Raw genomic sequence first — 22,520 nt, forward strand, 5'->3', positions numbered from 1 at the left:
TCCTAACACCCTAACATCCAAACACTCTAACTCCCTAACTCTCTAAAACCCTAACATCCTAACACCCTCACACCTTTATAGCATGAAGCCCTAATATCCTAACATCCTAACACCCTAACAGCTTTACACCCTAGCAACAAAACATCCTAACATCCTAACATCATAACACCCTAACATACTAACACCCTAACTCCCTAACTCTCTAAAACCCTAACACGCTAACATATTTACACCCTAGCACCATAACATAATAACATCCTAACATCCTAACACCCTAACATCTTTACACCCTAGCACCATAACATCCTAACACCCAAACATCCTATAACCCTAACATCCTAACAACTTTACACCCTAACATCCTAACACCCTAACACCCTAACTCTCTAAAACGGTAACTCCCTAACTCCATAAAACCTTAACGCCCCAAAACCCTAACTCCCTAACTCACTAACTCTCTAAAACTGTAACTCGCTAACTCTCTAACTCTCTAAAACCCGAACTCCTTAACTCTCTAAAACCCTATATCCCTAGCTGACTAACTCCCTAACATCCTAACTCCCTAACTCTATTAAACCCTAACTCCCTAACTCCCTAAAACCCTAACTCCCTAATTACCCAATTCTCTAAAACCCTAACTCCCTAACTCTCTAACACCCTAACTCCATAACTCTCTAAAACCCTAACGCCCTAACTCCCTAACTCCCTAAAACCCTAACTCCCTAGCTCTCTAAAACCATAACTCGCTAACTCTCTAAAACCCTAACTCCCAAACTCTCTAAAACCCTAACTCCCTACATCCTAACTCCCAAACTCCCTAACTCTCCCGTGTGGCTCAGTTGGTAGAGCATGGTGTTTGCAACGCCAGGGTTGTGGTTTGATTCCCACGGGGGACCAGTACGGAGAAAAAAATGTATGAAATGTATGCATTCACTACAGTAAGTCGCTCAGGATAACAGCGTCTGCTAAATGACTAAAATGTAAAATGTAAATGTAAAAATGTCTAAAACCCTAACTCTCTGAAACCTTAACTCGCTAAATCCCTAACTCTCTAAAATCCTAACTCCCTATGTCTCTAAAACCTTAACTCACTAACTCTCTAAAACCCTAACATCCTAATTCCCTAAATCTCTAAAGCCCTAACTCTCTAAAACCCTAACTCCCTAACTCCTAACTGTCTACAATCCTAACTCCCTAAGTCTCTAAAACCTTAACTCCCTAACCCCCTAACTCCCTAAAACCCTAACTCCATCCCTCTAACTCCCTAACTTCCCAACACCGTAACATCCTAACACCCTAACTCCCTTATACCCTAACATCCTAACACCCTATCATCCTAACTTCCAATATCCCTAACATTCTAACACCCTAAAACCCTATCACCCTAACATCTTAACACTCTAACACCCTAACATCATAACACCCTAACATCATAACACCCTAACACCCAAACACCTTTACACCTTAGCACTGTAACATCCAAACACCCTAATACCATATCACCCTAAAACACTAACACCCTAGCATCATAACACCCAAACACCTTTACACTCTAGCACCATAGCATCCTAACACCCTAACACCTTTACACCCTAAAGCCCTAACATCCTAACCCTCTAACATGTTTACACCCTAGCACCATAACATTCTAACACCCTAACATGCTATAATCCTAACAACTTTACACCCTAACATCCTAACAACTTTACACCCTAACATCCTAACACCCTAACACCTTAACATCCTAACACCCTAACACCCTAACATCCTATAACCCTAACAACTTTACACCCTAACATCCTAACACCCTAACATCCCAACACCCTAACACCCTAACATCCTAACACCCTAACAAACCATACACACTAACATCCTAACACCCTAACACCCTAACATCGTAGCACCGTAACACCCTAACCTCCTAACACCCTAACCCCCTAACAACTTTACACCCTAACACCCTAACACCCCAAACAACAACCTCCGTCTTTATCTGACCTCGTGTTTGAACTGTTATTATCATTTTATTCAGGTAGAATCATATCTAGAGATCCTCTTGTGTTGGCTGATATAGATTGCTCTGTTTTGACATTAATATATTTGGATGAATTTGCTAAATTAAGACATTTTGAGAGATTCTGAAGAAGAGAGGTTGTGATTTATTCACCCTGGCACAGAAAATGGGATGTTGCCTTATTTTTTTAAACCAAGTGTTAGACAATGAGATGAATGGGTGCATTAAAAGATAAAAGAAAGTCAACAAGAATTTAATACAAACGACAACATGAGGACAATGCCCGTGATATGAACTATAATTCTTTCCATGACGCAAACACTGACCTGAGATACCATCCTACCCTCCTTCTCTCACTCTTTCTCTATTGTACTAACTCGCCTTTCACAACAGCCTCCCAGATGACGCCGCAGGCTCAGGAAATGTATCAACGTTGTAAAAAACTCCTTTAATTCAAACTTCCCTCATCTATTTATTCACTCTCACCCCTTCACAAGCACAGTGCATAATATGATCAAATCTGTGTCTCAAATCTACGTTGTCCAGGATTGTGTCTGTCTGAAATTGAAAAACCCCTAATAAAGGCCGTGCATACATTTTTTGCTGTTTCTGCTCATTGAGCCGTCCCTCAAGTTCCTTGTTGCTGATAAGGCCTGGTGAGGACGGGGTGCCATTGTGAAGGGTGTGAACAGGCTTGATTGTGATCTCTCTCCTTTGTTCTGTGAGAGCAGACATCGTTAGGATTCTGCACACACACTATCACTCCCCCTGCCTCCTATCCCATCCTGACCCAAGTGGAGGGCTTTCAAAATCACTACGACCCAAACACCACAACAACCTTTATTTTCATTTCTTTTCATTACATAGTAGCACATTAAACTACAGCCTACGTGGTTTATACCTCGCATATGCCAGTATCAATCTGGCTGTTGGACAGTAAGTTAAATCCCTACGTCTGGGCCTTCACCTTGAATCATGCCTGGACAGCTGCCAGGCTACTTGCAGCCAATTTGCGTCACACTAACAGCACACAGTGTTTTCCTAATAGGATTGTCACAGCAATGGTATAGGGTCCGTCTAAACACAACGCTTCTCCAAGTTGCTGATTAGCCCTACTGCAAAGACATTAGTAACGCTTTGTATGCAGAGTTTAATGGCGAGTAGCAAAGCACTTAATGTGAGTTGTGGTGGCTCCCATTCTCCCCCGGAGTTTAAAGACCATAAGAAGCGATGAAAAATTAAGATCCCTGGAGTTGTTTAAAATCTATATAATGGTGGTCTTAGTATCCGTCGTAATCTGGGTCATGAAGCCTTGTGGCAATATAATAGGAATGTACTTAAATCAACCTGTGACGTTATGAAAACAATCTGACCATTATCTTAACTGGACTCACTATACTTAGCAGAACTAAGTAATCTGCTCATGCTCATACTTTGTGTGCGTTTTCTAAAAGCCATGACAAATTTATGGAGGAAATGACAGATAGCGGTTTAGGATTTTCCAAATTGAATGATAAACCTGCATATACCACTATAACATCTAATCCTATCATCCACCATGCTTCATGTTGTGGTGTTATAATGAAGCCTACTCTCCAGACATACTCTCTCACACACACACGCACACACACACACGCACTAAAAATTACAAGCATTTTGCTGCACCTGCGACAAAATCTGCAAAGTATGTGTATGCAACGAATACATTTGATTTGATGAGCTGAATCAGTCAGAGTTCCAGCCTCCATCACAATCCCACAATCCCTCACACCTACTGGTCCTGCTGACTGTCGAAGCCACGCTGGCTCCTTACATTAATGTGTACATTACGCTTGATGGGCTGCCATTAAGGAGAAAATGTACATTACATGGATGCAATTAAAGTTTGCTAGACCATGGACAGTGCCCTAGTCAGGGACATGACCATGAAGCAGAATGTTCGATTTCGCAGCTCTTTTTGCCTGTGCGCCACAAGAGCAATAAGGAGCAGGATCCTCCCAGCAGGAAGCCTGAGGACTCATACAGTATGTATGTACCCAGACATACTGTAGTAAAGTGGAAAAATCTGCCTTTCTGGCCTTGGGCAAGGCAGTTAACCCCCAACAGCAGCTGCTCCCCAATGATGTGGATGTCGATTAAGGCAGTCCCCCGTACCGCTCTGATTCAGAGGGGTTTGGTTAAATGCATAAGACACATTTAGATTGAATGCATTCAGTTGTGCAACTGACTAGGTATCCCCCTTTCCCCCTAGTACCCTCAGAGCAGGCTAATACTGTACAGAGCTAATGCATCATGTCTGGATGAGGTACAGTACAGTGGATGAGCTAGTGCTAGTGGGATGTCTGCAAGAGTGCAGTGCAGTATGCTTTATTGCCCAGATGCTAATGTTCCTAGCACATAGATACTCATACTGCCTGACACCCATGCAGGGATCCTCTTCTCTGAATGACAGAGGGTTATGAAATCAGAGGGCCATGTTATCTATCTGATAAAGATACATCTCGAAGGCAGAGCCGTTTGAAGACCCTGCCCAATTAGATATGATATGCAGAGGGGCTGTGATTTACATTTTCTTCTATCAAGCGACAGATGGATTTATATCGCCAATGCCTCAGATCAGAAGAGAAGCAGAGAGCAAAGGCACAAACATGATTTATTCAACACTGCTGCATGCATAATATAGACTAAATCTATATTCAATAGAAATGTTGTCTCTAAGCTATGTATCCCACTGCATGGAAATGTATGTAAATGGTGTACTGTTGCACCAACTTCTAGAGCGCAGTTTATTTTGCAGAGGCTTTATTTCAGTCTAGATGTATTAATATAGTCAATTTGATTAAAATCAAGTTTGGCAAAGAAAAACAAGCCCTGCATCCACACAGAAAGGAAGAGAAGTTCATAGATATGATTTTGAAAACGTATTTACAGAGGCTGAAAGCGTATTTGGAAGTATTGGATTTTTGCTGAGAACAGAGAAAATGGGTCAGGGTAACATTAGTGATAAGGAGACGATGACAGGCGGAGAGTCATGAAAAACTGCTTGATAAATCAGTAAAGCAAAGAGGTAGATATACAAAGTGGATATGGGCTCTGCATCTATAAAGAATGAATTGAATGTATTTCAGGTATCCTTCTCTATTTTTGCGAACACAAAGAAACAAAGAAACATCTTTGTAGGGGTAATCAATGCATTGTGCAGTGCTATTTTCCCTTTTAGGCTAATTGTGGTCAGCTTCACTTCACTCAGGTCTCTAGATGTAGTTTCTGCTCCATGGGCGTCTCTCTAGGTCAACACAATTAAAAGAGACTGGGCTGGAGAGAGGAGATGAGAGAACACTGCATTCTGCCCACAGTTACACTCTCAGCTGCCATCACCCATTCTTAAAGGCTTTGACTTGTGAGGAAAAAATTGCATATTTTGGTTAAGAATTCATATTTAACTAATAGTAAGACATTTCTGTCCTACTAGTGTCTGTGTTTTTATGGTCTCCACTCTAGTTCCCTGCAGCTAATCTGGGCGTATGGTCACTGGAGATGGCTTGAGCTGACAAATGGTTAAAGACTGCATTACATAGACAAGAATGTGTTTTACTAGGGATAGCTTAGGAGTATAACAATTCCTCATTGTCTCAAAATCATCATTGCATTTGGGAAACTAAGCCAGGGTGGGGTTAAGACAACAACCCACATGCAGATAACAACAGGATGAACCCAGAGTGGCTTATGATGCTCCTTGGTCTGCATGAGGGGGGTTGAACCAACCATGACTGAGTATTGTTAGTGTCAGCTAAATATAGTACTCAGCATTTGTGTAAAGGTTAGGTTACTCGGTCCAACATTCAAGGGTGGGGGGTCGACCAGCCTCATTATTGCAATAATTAATCAATATTAAATAAAGATGATTGTTGGAAGAAATGACCAAGTCTCTCTCAGTACTGCATTTTCCACGACAGACTGCACGCCTCCCAGGCCAGAGAAAGTACAGAGCCATGGCCAGGCCAAGGATGGCTGGCTAGGGTTGGGGGGGGGGGGGGGGGGGGGGCTGGTGAATAAGGCGGTTTGAATTAACAGAAGTCAGTCCTCAAAAGCAAGAAGTGTTACATTTTTCTGTAATTTCAGCACTTTCTGCCACTGTATGCCTATCAAATCCCACACAAAGCTTTCATTCTTGGCTGTATCTGTGTACATCAAATACAATTTTAGAGTGGTTCTTATGAACAGATAACGAAGAAGGTTTGAACTGCAGTAATATACAGACTACCAGTCAATGTTCCAGCTATAAATTACCTGGACTCGTTCTAGTGGGGATAGTACTTTTAAAACAAGCTTGGATTTACTGTGGAATTTATCTTGAATATTTTATATTTTGAAATATGCCCAACTGATCATTTGTGAGGCTTAATGACACAACACAGCGATGTGAGAAAACGGATGTGACAACACGCTACAACTGCTGACAAAGGGAACGCAGGCCTACATTCATTCCCTAGTCTTGCTATTTGAATGGAATAGCAATGTGAATAGCTATTCCCTCTAATTCCATGTCAAAAACAAGACATTCTTCATTGTTGCAAAACTCCTCTTTGGTTTTACGGGCTTGTAACCACTACCAGATTTTGTTATCCTTTAGCTGCAATTTGTTGATAGACACTTTTTAACACACACACACACACACACACACACACACACACACACACACACACACACACACACACACACACACACACACACACACTTCGAGCTGAGGGCTTGCATGAACAGCTCAACAAATATAGCTTGAATATGGTTTAAGTGTGGTCATTGTAGATAAATGTATCTAGCTATCAGAGCAGACAGGAGAAGAGAAGAGCTGGACCAATATAGACCAAATAGACCAATTTCCAGAGCTTTCCAGCTGTAATTATGTCTAATTGTGATTCCTGTGTGGCTCCCGAGCTGGCCTCAGCAGTGCACATTTCTCTACAATGAGCCCTGTGGGTCTCACCTCTGCTCAGCACATCCACACCTCGCACACACAATGCCTGCAGGACTCATTAACTACAGTATGTCTTATAGTGTCTCATTCTATCTCTCTCACTCGCACTCATTTCTTCTCTCTCCCTCTCTCGCCCTCTCTCAATCTCTCTCTCAATCTCCTGCACTTGCACTCCTACTTTTCCCTCCCTCTTAGAGATGATTGAAACAGTGTAACAGTCTGGTCCAGAGGGGAACAATGGCACTACGATGACTATAGTGTTTCTAGAGCCTTGATGGGTCAATTGTGGATTTGATACTGTAAATTATACAGTGGCGTGGTCAAGAGGCATCTCAGAGGAACCATAGTCACAGTGTGGAATCCTCTGCGTCCCCATAGGACTAATTTCCCTGCAGCACACATCTAACTTTCCACAGGATCAATAACGGCATTTGACATGCAATGTACTGCTGCTACAGTACTTGGGGAAATTAGCACACGTTTCATGTGAAAATTAATCGATTACTGAAGGTAGAGAATTAGATATTGCGCATGAATTGACAGCAAAGTAACTTGAATCTAGTGAATTTCAGGAGGAAATATGTAGTAGTAATAGTAAATATCAATTTCAGCAGTCACCCATGAAACAAAAACAAACATTTCAAGAGATCACAATTGTATAAGACAAAATGAAACTTGAATATAAATGCTATAAATAGTATATAATAAAAAATGAGGATGTTTGCTTGGACATGTAAATAACAATGCTATGTACTGTTTGTAGCCCCTACATCGTAAAAGCATGTGGATTACCAAATCTCTCGAATAATACAGATTGCTTTGGCTCAACTACTTCCTCTCTAAAAATATCCCAATAAGTGATTCTGCAGAGAGATCTGGTCCGCTTCCCTGCATGGAATAACTTTTAATGACCTCATTGTCATACCGCCAAGAGACAGAGTCAAGTGACATTAATGTCAGATTAAAAAACACTGCCAGACGTGGGCTGCTTTTTTGAAGTGGTTATTAATGCTATGAATCAGGATTTTCCTGTCAAAATATTGAGCTGAAGTCCCTGCAAAGTAGTAACAGAAATGAGCCTGTGCAACAGCTGTGGGCTCAAGTGGAGAGATTACCACAATGATCCTACAGCAAAGTGGCAAACGAGGACTCTCTGTTTTTGTAGGAACTGAGATCACACCAACAAGGGAATCAGGCGTCCCACATCAACCAGAACAACCATCTTAGACTGTGACAAAATAAACGTAATTGGCTCACAATACAATATAATACAATGTAAATGTGAGTCCACTTTCAAGCACACATCATCAACACATTCCAAGGGCATAGCAAGATGCAAAAGCAGGACATTTCTAAATGTACCCTGCGAGAAAACTCTGGCTATAACCAGCCTGGATCATCACTAAAGCTCAGACTCATTTTTCCTTCCTTATCCTGAATCTCATCAGTTTACAGTGTTTTTTTTTATAGACACCGAGGTCACTCAAGGAAGCCCCTCAGACTGTTCTTTGATGTTACATTAGGTTTCATATGAAGATATTAAAGGTGTGTTGGAAGTGAGACACATACTACGTATTTCATCCTAAGAGATAAAATGTGCTGTGCTTGAGAATGATCCCACATCCATCCTGTACTCTTTCAACTTCTCCGAGACCCATCCGTTTCCAGAGTTACAGCACTCTCTGCTCTCTCTCTCTCTATGAAGACACACCTCAGCGAATTCTACGCTAAACAAACTCAATGGTACCTGAGACACTTGCTGTAAGGACTCTGGGTCCATGCTTAGCTTACCAAATGAACCATTTTCAAATCAAATCAAATGTTATTGGTCACATATACATATTTAGCAGATGTAATTGCAGGTGTAGCGAAATGCTTGTGTTCCTAGCTCCAACAGTGCAGTAGAATCTAAGAATTCACAACAATACACAAATCTAAAAGTAAAAGAATGGAAGTAAGAAATATATAAATATTAGGAGGAGCGCGATTGACTAAAATACAGTAGAATAGAATACAGTATATACATATGAGATGAGTAAAGCAGTATGTAAACATTATTAAAGTGGCCAGTGATGTCTGTGTCTCCTCTCCTTCGTCCTACCCTCCTTTTCTTTCTCCTCCCTCTGGTTGTCGCGTTCCCTCACAGCGTCGTGATTTCCTATTTTTTGTATGTTTGATGACGTGCTGAGGGCTCTGACATAATGTTCTCTCAGTTGAGTAAATATGTAAATATAAACCACAGTGTCATGTCTGATTAAACAAATGAATTACTTAATTAATTAAAACGTTTGGCCAAGTTTGTGTGCCTGTTTGTCTCGGTAGAAGTTTTAATCAAACAGCTACTGCGCTAATCATTGCATTGTCGCTAAATGCTCTTTGATTTCAGTTTGCTTTGTCATACCTGTGAACACCACTAGGATATTGAAGTGACTCAGTCTATGGGAATGAACACGTTCTGATCTAACCGTACCCCCCATGGTCTATGGAACATCTGCCATTGTATAAAAATAACATCATGACTCACAATTTGGAGTATTACATTGGCCTAACATCACGTAATCAAACCTGTATCCATTGTGATTGTGGTTGACTTGAATGGTGGGGGTGTGGGCACCATGTTATGCCATTGGCCTGCCACCCTGTGGCCCGCAGGGCTGGAGCCTCAGGATGTTCCAGATTCAGGCTGACTGGGGATGTATTGAGGGTAGGTGGGTGTGTTCCAGGCCATCTGTGGCAGCTCCAGGGCATGGTGGAGCCATGGATCCTTCCCCTCATCCTTATAAAGGGGATGTTAATCTCTCATAGCTCTCAATGACCCGACCTCTTGGTCTATTTACTGCCCCAGTGAGCAAACCATGGTGATATTATCATATCAGTACCAAGTCTGTGAACAATGACACAATCCTTCCCCTAACATTAGCAGTCTTTGGCATATGCTGTTTCCTGACTGCAAGGGACACTGTGTTGTCTTTTTGTAGGAGCGTCTGTCTGATCAGATTGCAATTGCCTGATTCAGGCTAGGTGCAAACACACCGTAAGGCTGTCTGTGAATACTGTGAACTATGGTGCTGTTGTGGTGGGAAAATGAGAGATGGGGATACTTCCGTTTAGCGACTTGCTGGCGCCGAGGCCCAGCTTGTTGACTCAAACACGATTCATGGCATCATTTGGATGGATAGATGGATATTTGCATCTCACAGGAGAGAGCCACACCTTCGCCTTGGCAATGTCCAGGGACAAGACATTCCCACAGAAGTCCTGGGGTCACTGACACCAGGAGAGGTGTGAAGACTGATGAAAACTTGAATCAACAAAATGTATGTTCATTGAATTAAATTGCATGTTAAGTGAATTAAATTGTCGTATTTGTTTCAAGAGTTCCATGCTGTAAGTGCTATGGATTTATTGTTACAGGGAAACTGTGTTATTCTGTTGGTCGGATGGCGGATAGGCAAAAGAGGAGCAACACAGGGGTGTGCTCCTATTATTTAAATTCAGTTGATTAGATTAGAATCTGGGTGTGTTGTTCCTGTCTATTGTTTTTACTAGTAAAGAGCAAAGAAATGTCAATTCGGGTTGGGCGTGAGTTTGTGCTTGAATTTGTTAAAAGGGCAGTGAATTAGCTTATGCTTTGAGAACTTGTTAGCAAGCTCCTGTGAGTATCAAGCACACATAGTTTTTCTATTAGAGATTATTCTGAATTGAAGACGTGCTATTCTGAACTGAAAACGCATGTTATTCTGAACTGAAGACATGTTATTCTGAACTGAAAATGCATGTTATTCTGAATTGAAGACGTGCTATTCTGAACTGAAGACACATGTTATTCTGAACTGAAGACACATGTTATTCTGAACTGAAGACATGTGTAACCACACAAAGTCTTTTTTAGTTGATAGTCATTTACTCAGTGTATTCTGTAATATATCATGCATTTCATGAGCACTGTAATTGTTTGTGTTCATTCTTTCGCGACTAAATCATTCTATTACTTTAATTGCGTAAATGCATTCCTCGTTTTACAGAGTACTTCTTTGATTGACTAACCAGCAATATAGAGCAATCAGCATCTAGGTCTCAGCCACGGTGGAGGATGTGGGGTTAATGGATCTCTTTTAAATGTAAACATTTTGAAGATCTATTGGTTAATAATATTATTTACACTACACACGGCACGCGCTTGGGTTCCACCTTGACGTCTCTGATCTACATGACTCACTAAATGAATGCTAGAAAATTGGTCACCAGGATTAGCTATTTGTATCTAGCCTTTTAACAATTGCATAAAGGTGCAAGATAGACACATGTTCATTCTAGTCATACTGAGAGGTGATGTAAGGCTCACTACCTTGACTAGATCCTACAGAGACGCACAGGGCCTGTAACATTTATCCACATAATAATGGAGTCAGAATGCAGTTTTTTATTATTCAACATTCATTTGAACCACAACTACATAATGGTGACCCCTCATCCTCAGTTGATGGGGATTTCCACCAAGCATCACTTTTGAATTTGAGTGTGGATTGTATCATTATGCTTCTCCCTCCTTCAGGTCTGATGTGCTCTTTATCTCTCTGGGGTTTACACAGGTAGACAGAACACGCTTTATGGAAACGTGGATGATAAAACATCAAGTTGGGGGGAAATCATCCTCTTTTTGGAATCAACTGTGATCAGTGTTGGTTGCAGCGTTTTCAAAGAAAACAGGATGAGCCAAACGGTGGTGTCTGATTTCCATTTAATCGTGCGCTTTAGAGACAAGGGGGGAAACGGGAGCCAGCCAGCTCCTTGTGTCTCTGTGTCTCTCCGGGTCTCTCAGCTGGAGCCCCACTGATCTGGGGGAAATCAAAGATTAGCATTTGTGAGAGGTTTGCATCTGCCTCAAACACACCAGCTGACTCATCAGATCCTCCACCAGCCCTCAGCCTACCATCCACTCTAAAAGGAAATCTGGAGAATAATCATATTCCATACTCAACAAGACAAATAACTTGGACTTTTCTCATCTGATGTATGCCAAGATTCTGACATTCTAACAAAATTGGATTGATAGGGAGACACCACATATGATAAAAAGGGACGTGGAAAGATGTGAAGATTGACTTGATAGTGCGAATTTCAGTGGAATGAAAAATCAGGCGTCACACCTCAATATTTCATTCTATTTCATCAAGCGTAACAAATTTCCTAGACCTTCATTTCTCACATAGGCAAAACAAGATCAATCATTGTAAGGTAAATGCACATAAAATACAAGTGGAATGAATACAGTATATCTACTCCGGGACAACTTGTATCTACTCCGGGACAACCTCCATCTGTAGTTGCTATTGAGCGGACCTAAAATCAGTCCATTAAAACAAGCTTATATAAGGTGGAGGATCTCACACTAGATCCTCCACCTTGGCTGAGACCTAGCTGCTGCTTGCTCTATATTGCTGGTTAGTTGCTGCTGAGTCAGGTGATGGGGTGGCGCTGAGTGAAATCTGGGGGCACATCTCAGTGCTGTTGCCTTTGGTGTGTGTGCCAGATGCCTGCCAGGGACCCGGCCTTATTAGCAGAATTACACAGATCAAACAGAGAGGCCGATGGATCGGCAGAAGAAAGAGAATCCGCTCTGCCTCTCCAAGAGACTGGGATGAAAGGCACAACAGAGAGTGAAGTGGGGGCAGGAGGAGACATTGTGTAACCGCTGCTACAGAGTTCGAGGGGAAGGTTGAGCTTTGATTGCTTTTCTACTATAGATGAAAAACGTGCAGCCTTCTGATGGACCAGGAACAGCACAGGTCTGTATTGACATCCCATGGAGTTGACCAATTTACTGAGGTTTTGAGATGTACTGTATATGTACAGATGAATCTAACAGTGCTGGAACTGTATCAAGCTGATTTACTCTGAGTGACTGACCACTAAGGGCGTGGTCACATAATGCTGTCTGATCCATTCTGGGAGGATTTGTGTTTCTTGATCAGAGTAAAACAAAACGAGTATTGTCCAAGCTAATTCTCATACATACAGTACTTGCTTGGGGTCGTTCCTGGATTTAGGACGTGAGGACGAGGTATTGTGATGCCTTAGTGCAAGTCAGGTGGAATTTTCCAACAGCTTTCACTGTTGGCCTGAAGGCTAAGTACTAAGCCAAATTGTTCACACTGCATTGTAGTTACACTGTACCTGCTTATATCATTCCAATTTCAACACTTAAATCATTCAAATCATGCCATTAGTAACACATTAAAATACTTCACATGAATGTAACACATTTCAACTCTACTATGGAGGTTATAATTTGATTTTGTATAGTTTACATACCAATAAGTGGTACCTGGCCTGAGGAACCATGCATATTAATCATGGCTATTTGAGCTTGCTATGTAGGAGTATCTCTCCTCTTAAGGTCAGCCTGCCTGAAGAAACAATTAAATGTTGAGCTTATTTTAATCATAGATAGGCAAGAGAGCTCAACTGAGTCAGTATCGGAATTTAAAGTAAGTGTACTCAATAAAGGTGACTTTACCCCCACCTCTGTGAGCACGGCTTTTCATTACTAACCGTTTACTGCCAGCACATTCTATATGTTTTCTTTTTCTTTTAAGAAGGATGTTAAAGCCTTGAGACAATTGAGACATGGATTGTGCATGTGTGCCATTCTGTCACGAGAATTTTCAATCTCAATGATGATAACTCAACAATCCCTATAGCTTTGACCAATTCCCCAGAGGTTGTAAGGCCCTGGTTAATAGAAGAATTTGACAAAGTCTCAGAATTCTGCAAAAGGTTAGTTCTTTATTCAGAGAGCTCTGAAAATCATACAATGCACACAGCCTTTTATACCTCACATTTGGTCATACCATAGCCCTTATAAATGCCCCTCCTCTTCTCTAACCCTGTCAATGCGATTTACAAGTCTTCTCCAACACATACATTTGCTTATCATATTCTGCAACATGTTCCATAATCTTCTGCAAGCCCAACGGTTTTCTCTTTCCTGTTATCAGTTTCACAGTAGTCACAAGTTGTCTGTCGACAGTTGCTCTTCTCCTTGAATGTCTCAACTATACTTCTGCTTGTTGTCAAATAATAACATACTGTCCTAGTCTTCCTATGCACACACATTAGAGAATTATAGTCTTATAATTCTAATACATTTCACTCTGTTATATAGTTTCAGGGTGGAATACTTTAGTCATTACCTTAAACATATAACCAGGTGGCGAATCGCATCGCTGCATGTCTGGCAGACATATCAGTGTGGATGACAGATCACCACCTCAAGCTGAACCTCGGCAAGATGGAGCTGCTCTTCCTCCCGGGGAAGGACTGCCCATTCCATGATCTCGCCATCATGGTTGACAACTCCATTGTGTCCTCCTCCCAGAGTGCTAAGAGCCTTGGCGTGACCCTGGACAACACCCTGTCATTCTCCGCTAACATCAAGGCGGTGACCCGATCCTGTAGGTTCATGCTCTACAACATTCGCAGAGTACGACCCTGCCTTACACAGGAAGCGGCGCAGGTCCTAATCCAGGCACTTGTCATCTCCCGTCTGGATTACTGCAACTCACTGTTGGCTGGGCTCCCTGCCTGTGCCATTAAACCCCTACAACTCATCCAGAACGCCGCAGCCCGTCTGGTGTTCAACCTTCCCAAGTTCTCTCACGTAACCCCGCTCCTCCGCACACTCCACTGGCTTCCATCTGCTACAAGACCATGGTGCTTGCCTACGGAGCTGTGAGGGGAACGGCACCTCCGTACCTTCAGGCTCTGATCAGTCCCTACACCCAAACAAGGGCACTGAGTTCATCCACCTCTGGCCTGCTGGCCCCCCTAACTCTGCGGAAGCGCAGTTACCGCTCAGCCCAGTCAAAACTGTTCGCTGCTCTGGCACCCCAATGGTGGAACAAGCTCCCTCACGACGCCAGGACAGCGGAGTCAATCACCACCTTCCGGAGACACCTGAAACCCCACCTCTTTAAGGAATACCTGGGATAGGATAAAGTAATCCTTCTAACCCACCCCCCCTACCCCCCCATAAAAAAATAAATAAATAAAAAAAATAAGATATAGATGTACTATTGTAAAGTGGTTGTTCCACTGGATATCATAAGGTGAATGCACCAATTTGTAAGTCGCTCTGGATAAGAGCGTCTGCTAAATGACGTAAATGTAAATGTAATAAATACCTTTATCACATTCAGAGAGTGAATGGGCAAGACAAAAGATTTAAGTGCCTTTGAACAGGGCATGGTAGTAGGTACCAGGCACACCGGTTTGTGTCAAAACTGCAACACTGTTGGGTTTTTCACGCTCAACAATTTCCCGTGTGTATCAAGAATGATCCACCACCCAAAGGACATTCAGAGCCAACTTGACACAACTATGGGACGCATTGGAGTCAACATGGGTCAGCATCCCTGTGGGCCGCTTTTGACACCTTATGGAGTCCATACCCCAACAAATTGAGGCTGTTCTGAGGGCAAAGGGGGAATACAACTTATAAATGCCTCATAAGCTTAGTTCAACTGTCGTACCTCATCAGAACCCAAAATATAAGCTTGTTTTACTCTGTTTGTAAACAATGTAAAGGTAAACAAACACTGTATAGCATCAAAACATGGTTAAAAGTATGATTTTGTATCATGGATGGACAGTCCTTGCATCCATAGCTCTGTCTATGAATTTAAGAATGGTTACATTTCTCCAGGTCCATCCCTCAGCGTTTTACCAAAACAGAGATGGAGTGATCGCTTTAATATGATTTCAATTAAAGGTTCCAGCTTTAAACTTACTGTTGAATCTCAGCCATTGAGACCAATGCCCCAGGTGACACTCCTTCACTTTAGCTCTCTGTTGAATGTGTACTATTGAAACCAACCGATGCACCACAGTTCCACCTTTAATAACAGAGGGGGTCAAATGGGTCTGTTTAGTGTAGGGGTCAGTCCTCTTATCTAGTCTACTCAAAGTCTTCTCATTCCGCTCACACTGTAGATGATGGTCTGCCCAGCTAATCCTCAGGCTCCAGAACAAGGATGCTGCTGCTGCCTGCCCTATAATGAATTATTTTAGAGTGTTGAATCATTTAAGGGCCAGATGATTTAAGAGCTGGTTTGTGCATGCAAGACTGATCGATCTGCCCTTGGACTTTTCCATTAATTTCATGCTTGTCAATTTTATTCATAAAAGGAAATGCATGCAGTGTGTCAACAGAGGATTGAGCTAGCTAAGGATTACACTGATTAGAGGTCACAGTCTGTACAAAGTACAAATCAATATTAGACGGTTGTGCATTTAGATCTTAAATATACATCACACACTATCTCTGTGTGATGGCCCTTGGTAATTGGAAGCATATATACATTTACGTGAGTGTGCATTATACTGGGAGTGTTACTGTGCGCTAATAGCATGTGTGCATAGTTGAAAAGTGTGGTAGCAGTAGCATTGCAGGGAAATCAGTCTTGTGCTGACTGTGTGCACGCCCCCAAGCAAATTTCTCTGCAATCCAGGAGCTAATTACTTTAAAACTCGTTCAGCCCCCCTATCTTGCTCTCCACATTACAGAGTTCGAGGACCCCATAGAGTCGACAAGAAAAGACCTACAAAAATGGGAGCGATTTCCAGTGTGTGGCCCTATGTATTGGCTCTGACTCCCTATGTGGCTGAAGAGAGTAGAGGAGGGGACAGCAGTGGATTTACAGAGGATTTCATTAGGAAGAGAGGGGAAGAAGAGATGTAGGTCCTGGTCTCAGGGGAGAGGAGAGGGAGGAGAGCCCGCTGGCCTGGAACATCACTGGTGAGGTTGAAAGCACTGGGTCAGGACATCTTACTACCACAGACACTTCCCAATTAAGACCTCACTCGCTTTGAAAAAGTTATTAGATGAGATACTGAGGTAGTGATGGAGTTCAGGCTAATTACTTCTTTGGAGGGGTTTTGGACATGGGAGGTGGGATATCACTCTCTTAAAAATCCTTAAGAGTCTATTGACACACCCATGCGTCAATCTATTTAAAAAAAATGTATTTCACCTTTATTTTACCAGGTAAGCTAGTTGAGAACACTTTTTCATTTACAACTGCGACCTGGCCAAGATAAAGCAAAGCAGTGTGACAGAAACAACAACACAGAGATACACATGGAGTAAACAAGCGTACAGACAATAACGCAATAAAAAAAGTCTATATACAGTGTGTGCAAATGTCATGAGGAGGTAAGGCAATAAATAGGCCATAGTAGCAAAGTAATTACAATTCAGCAGATTAACACTGGAGTGATAGATGAGCAGATGATGATGAGCAGATGATGGTGTGTAAGTAGTGATAATGGTGTGCAAAAGAGCAGCAAAGTAAAAAATACAATATAGGGAGTAGGTAGGTAGATTGGGTGGGCTATTTACAGATGGTCTATGTACAGCTGCAGCGATCGGTTAGCTGCTCAGATAGCTGATGTTTAAAGTTAGTGAGGGGAATGTAAGTCTCCAGCTTCAGCGATTTTTGCAATTCGTTCCAGTCACTGGCAGCAGAGAACTGGAAGGAAAGGTGGCCAAAGGAGGTGTTGGCTTTGGGGATGACCAGTGAGATATACCTGCTGGAGCGCGTGCTACGGGTGGGTGTTGTTATCGTGACCAGTGAGCTGAGATAAGGCAGAGCTTTACCTAGCATAGACTTATAGATGCCCTCGAGCCAGCGGGTCTGGCGATGAATATGTTGCGAGGGCCAGCCGACTAGAGCATACAGGTCGCAGTGGTGGGTGGTACAAGGCGCTTTGGTAACAAAACGGATGGCACTGTGATAGACTACATCCAATTTGCTGAGTAGAGTATTGGAAGCTATTTTGTAGATGACATCGCCGAAGTCTAGGATCGGTAGGATAGTCAGTTTTACTAGGGTAAGTTTGGCGGCGTGAGTGCATGAGGCTTTGTTGCAAAATAGAAAGCCGATTCTAGATTTGATTTTGGATTGGGGATGTTTGATATGAGTCTGGAAGGAGAGTTTACAGTCTAGCCAGACACCTAGGTATGTGTAGTTGTCCACGTATTCTAGGTCAGAACCGTTCAGAGTAGTGATGCTAGTCGGGCGGGCGAAAAGCATGCATTTGGTTTTACTAGCGTTTAAGAGCAGTTGGAGACCACGGAAGGAGTGTTGTATGATATTGAAGCTCATTTGGAGGTTAGTTAACAGTGTCCAAAGAAGGGCCAGATGTATACAGAATGGTGTCGTCTGCATAGAGGTGGATCAGGGAATCACCCGCAGCAAGAGCGAAATCGTTGATATATATAGAGAAAAGAGTCGGCCCGAGAATTGAACCCTGTGGTACCCCCATAGAGACTGCCAGAGGTCCGGACAACAGGCCCTCCGATTTGACCCACTGAACTCTGTCTGCGAAGTAGTTGGAGAACCAGGCGAAGCAGTCATTTGAGAAACCAATCTATTGAGTCTGCCGATAAGAATACGGTGATTGACAGAGTCGAAAGCCTTGGCCAGGTCGATGAAGACGGCTGCACAGTACTGTCTTTTATCGATGGCGGTTATGATATCGTTTAGTACCTTGAGCGTGGCTGAGGTGCACCCATGACCAGCTCGGAAACCGGATTGCACAGCGGAGCAGGTACGGTGGGATTCAAAATGGTCAGTGATCTGTTTATTAACTTGGCTTTCAAAGACTTTAGAAAGGCAGGGCAGGATGGATATAGGTCTATAACAGTTTGGGTCTAGAGTGTCACCCCCTTTGAAGAGGGGGATGACCGCGGCAGCTTTCCAATCTTTAGGGATCTCGGACGAGATAAGACATAACACAAAAATACCCATCAAAATCCATCAGTTTTGTATGGGCTGCGTCTCAATCCACCGTATCCGCCGATGTCGGCCTTCCGCTTCTGTGGTGGAAGATGGCAGAGCTACAGCAGTGTTTGTCAGACCAAGAGACATCAAGAAAATCTGTCTTCTCACAAAAACATCTGTAGCGTCCAAATAGTTTGGCCTACAAATTGTCACGCCCTGACCTGAGTGAACCTTTTTTATGTCTCTATTTAGGTTTGGTCAGGGCGTGAGTTGGGGTGGGCATTCTATGTCCTTTTTTCTATGTTTGGTATTTCTTTGTTTTGGCCGGGTATGGCTCTCAATCAGGGACAGCTGTATATCGTTGTTGCTGATTGGGAGCCATACTTAGGCAGCCTGTTTTCCTTTGCGTTTTGTGGGTGGTTATTTTCTGTTTAGTGTTTTGCACCTGACGGAACTGTTCATTTGTTTTTTTGTTTGCTTGTCGCTTTAGTGTTCAGTTTTAACATTAAAATGACGAACACTTACCACGCTGCATTTTGGTCTGATTTCTCTTCCCCTTCATCCGAGGACAACGAAGACCGTTACACAAATGAATATGATGAGACTCTCACGAACACGATGATGTTCGCCATTTTGCTCTACGACCCCCACAAGCCCCCCACGGTACTCGTCTGAAGTCGGTAACGCCGATGTGCCAACTTCTGTCTCTAGCATCTGAACCATTTGGGCTAAAAACTAATATGACCCCAGTGTGGAAAAGGGAGACTGTTGTGCTGTCATCAATGTAACGGGTGGCTACTTTGAAGAATCTCAAATATAAAATATATTTGGATTTGTTTAACACTGTTTTGGCCACTACATGATGCCATATATGTTATTACATAGTTTTTATGTCTTCACTATTATTCTACAATGTAGAAAATAGTAAACATAAAGAAAAACCCTGGAATGAGCAGGTGTGTCCAAACTTTTGACTGGTACTGTATATTTCCAGAATTGTCTTATATCTCCTAGATATAGGACAGACACTTCAAAACCTTATTCCTTAAATAAATAAATACATATTGACTGTCTTTCTTGCCCCCCCCCGCACACACACAGTTTATAGACTTATTTTCTTACATCAACACTACTGCGCCGACAAAGGTGAAGAAGGATGAGTGTTTAAAGTGGAAATCATGGGGGAATGACTGAGTAATAATTGAGTATTATGCAAAGAGGAGCAGAGGAGCAAGAGATTTAAGGTCTTCACAACACGGAACACAGCTGAGTTATGAGCCAAGTTATATCACACTGACAACTCAACACATTGTGCGCCAGAGAGACGAAAGAACATGTTCAGGACATGTGGTTCCTCAATGATTGTAAACACAATAGTTCTATCACACAGCACTCTGAAGAAAGCCTGATTTAACTGCCTGCAGTCCTTGAAAATATGCTAATTGTTTACCTGGTCAAGTGTTCACACAAACAAGTTTTCTCCAAAGAAGTGAAATCGACGGACAGAAGATAAAACATGTTACATATTACAGACTCAGGGGAAGAGGAAGATGGAGCTATTCTGAACGCTTGCATTTCATTCAGAGGAGCTCCAAACAAGCCTGCTCTGCATGGATTTACTATCCCTGGGGAGGAGGACAGACCATCACAATCTCCTTTCTCATTTCCCTCCTGAAAGGTGTTAGAAGCGCTTTGCATCTAAAGTGCTTTAGAAATTATCGGTGTTGCATGGCTTGACATGAAGCGACAGATTCTAAAACAAAGTCAATCTAAAAGCCACTAAAGAAAAGGAAAGAATAAGAGAAGAAGTTAAGGAGTCAGAGCAAATATAATGGATTTAAATGGTTACTGCTGGAGGGAACATTGAGCATTTCCCCCGACAGGCTGTGGATATTAGATATCAAGCCTGACATTCTTCACAATGTGAAGGATACAGGTTGATGATAACGTCTTCAGAGTTCTAGTTCAATTGCACAATTCTACATGTAATATCATATATAGAAACATATGGAGTTCTCAAAACCCATGATATTCATAAAGTAATCATAGTTTCCATGAAGCAAACTTCAGTGAACTCATTATTTTGGCTAACACACTAACAGCAAAATTCTTCCAAGATGGCGTAGCAGTAGGGACGTGTTTGTTTGTCCTTGTCTTATCCCCTGTCTTATCCCATGTAAATAGCCGGTCTTCTTCGTATATATCTTAATCTCACTTTCTATCTATGAACTAAATATACTTGCAACCCGTCTCACCCAATGTGGTACGGATCTGCTATTTTTATTCCTTAGAACTGGAACTTCCATCAGGAGCTAGCCAGCTAAATAGCTACTAGTCTTTGTTAGCCACGGCTAGCGGTCTTCACCTTTTTCTCGGTCACAGCCAGCCTTAGTTCGGACAACACTTGCCTGTCTGCTCAGCGTGATATCAACCCAGAGCATATCGGACTGCTTCTCTCTACCAATCACCGGATTCCTGCCTCTCTGGATCATTACATCGGATCATCGCAGCTGGCTAGCTGCAAACGAGTGGCTACTGTTAGCTAACGCCTGTTGCGAAGCAAGCACCAGCTAGCCTTGAGCTAGCCTCGAGCTAGGCCCATATACCAGCTAATTCTAGGGCTACAACTCCTCCTTTGCCAATTGGCCTGGACCCTTTATTGTCGACACAGAGCCCCGCTGATCCATCATGACTGGACTGCTGACGTGATCACCCGATGTGGTCTCAACAGGCTATTCTGTTGCGATGTCGCCGAAGAACCACCTACTAGCCCCGGCCCGCTAGCTTTTCTGAACGCTGTGTCCCCTGCTCGCCTAGCGTAGTAGTGACTACCAAACAGCACCCCGACTCACTTATTGCTGCTCTTTTAACCCTATGATCACTCAACTACACAGCTGATGCCCCCTGGACTGTTTCAGTAACACAGTACCTAATTTTGTTAACCTGTTGGCCCCAGCCTCGAACTCAGGTCCTGTTCGTACCTAACTGACCCGCTCTGCCCATTCATCACCATTTACCCATTGTTGTCTTAGCTCTCCTGATCAACACCTGTGTTTGCTTTATGCCTCTCTCTAATGTCAATATGCCTTGTCTACTGCTATCTTGGCTAGTTATCACCGTTTTATTTCATTGTAGAGCCCTCAGTCCCACTCAAAATGCATTAGATAACTCTTTTGTCCAACCCCACACACCTGGCTTAAGTGGTGCCTCCAGAGATGAAACCTGTCTCATCATCACTCAACGCCTAGGTTTACCGCCACTGTACTCACATTCTACCATACCACTGCCTGTACATTATGCCCTAAATTTATTCTACCACGCCCAGAAATCTGCTACTTTTATTATCTTTCCCCAATGCACTAGATGACCAGTTCTTATAGTCTTTAGCCTTACCAGTATCCTCCTCCTCCTCTGTTCCTTTGGTGATGTAGAGGTTAACCCAGGCTCTGTAGCCCCCAGTTCCACTCCTATTCCCCAGGCCCTATTATTTGTTGCCTTCTGTAACCGTAAAAGTCTTGGATTCATGCATGTTAACATCAGAAGCCTCCTCCCTAAGTTTGTTTTATTCACTGCTTTAGCACACTCCGCCAACCCTGATGTCCTAGCCATGTCTGAATCCTGGCTTAGGAAGGCCACCAAAAATTCTGAAATTTCCATCCCCAACTACAACATTTTCCGCAAAGATAGAACTGCCAAAGGGGGTGGAGCAATCTACTGAAGAGATAGCCTGCAGAGTTCTGTC

This window comes from Salmo trutta, chromosome 12, assembly GCF_901001165.1.
Source record: "Salmo trutta chromosome 12, fSalTru1.1, whole genome shotgun sequence".
NCBI lineage: Eukaryota > Metazoa > Chordata > Actinopteri > Salmoniformes > Salmonidae > Salmo > Salmo trutta.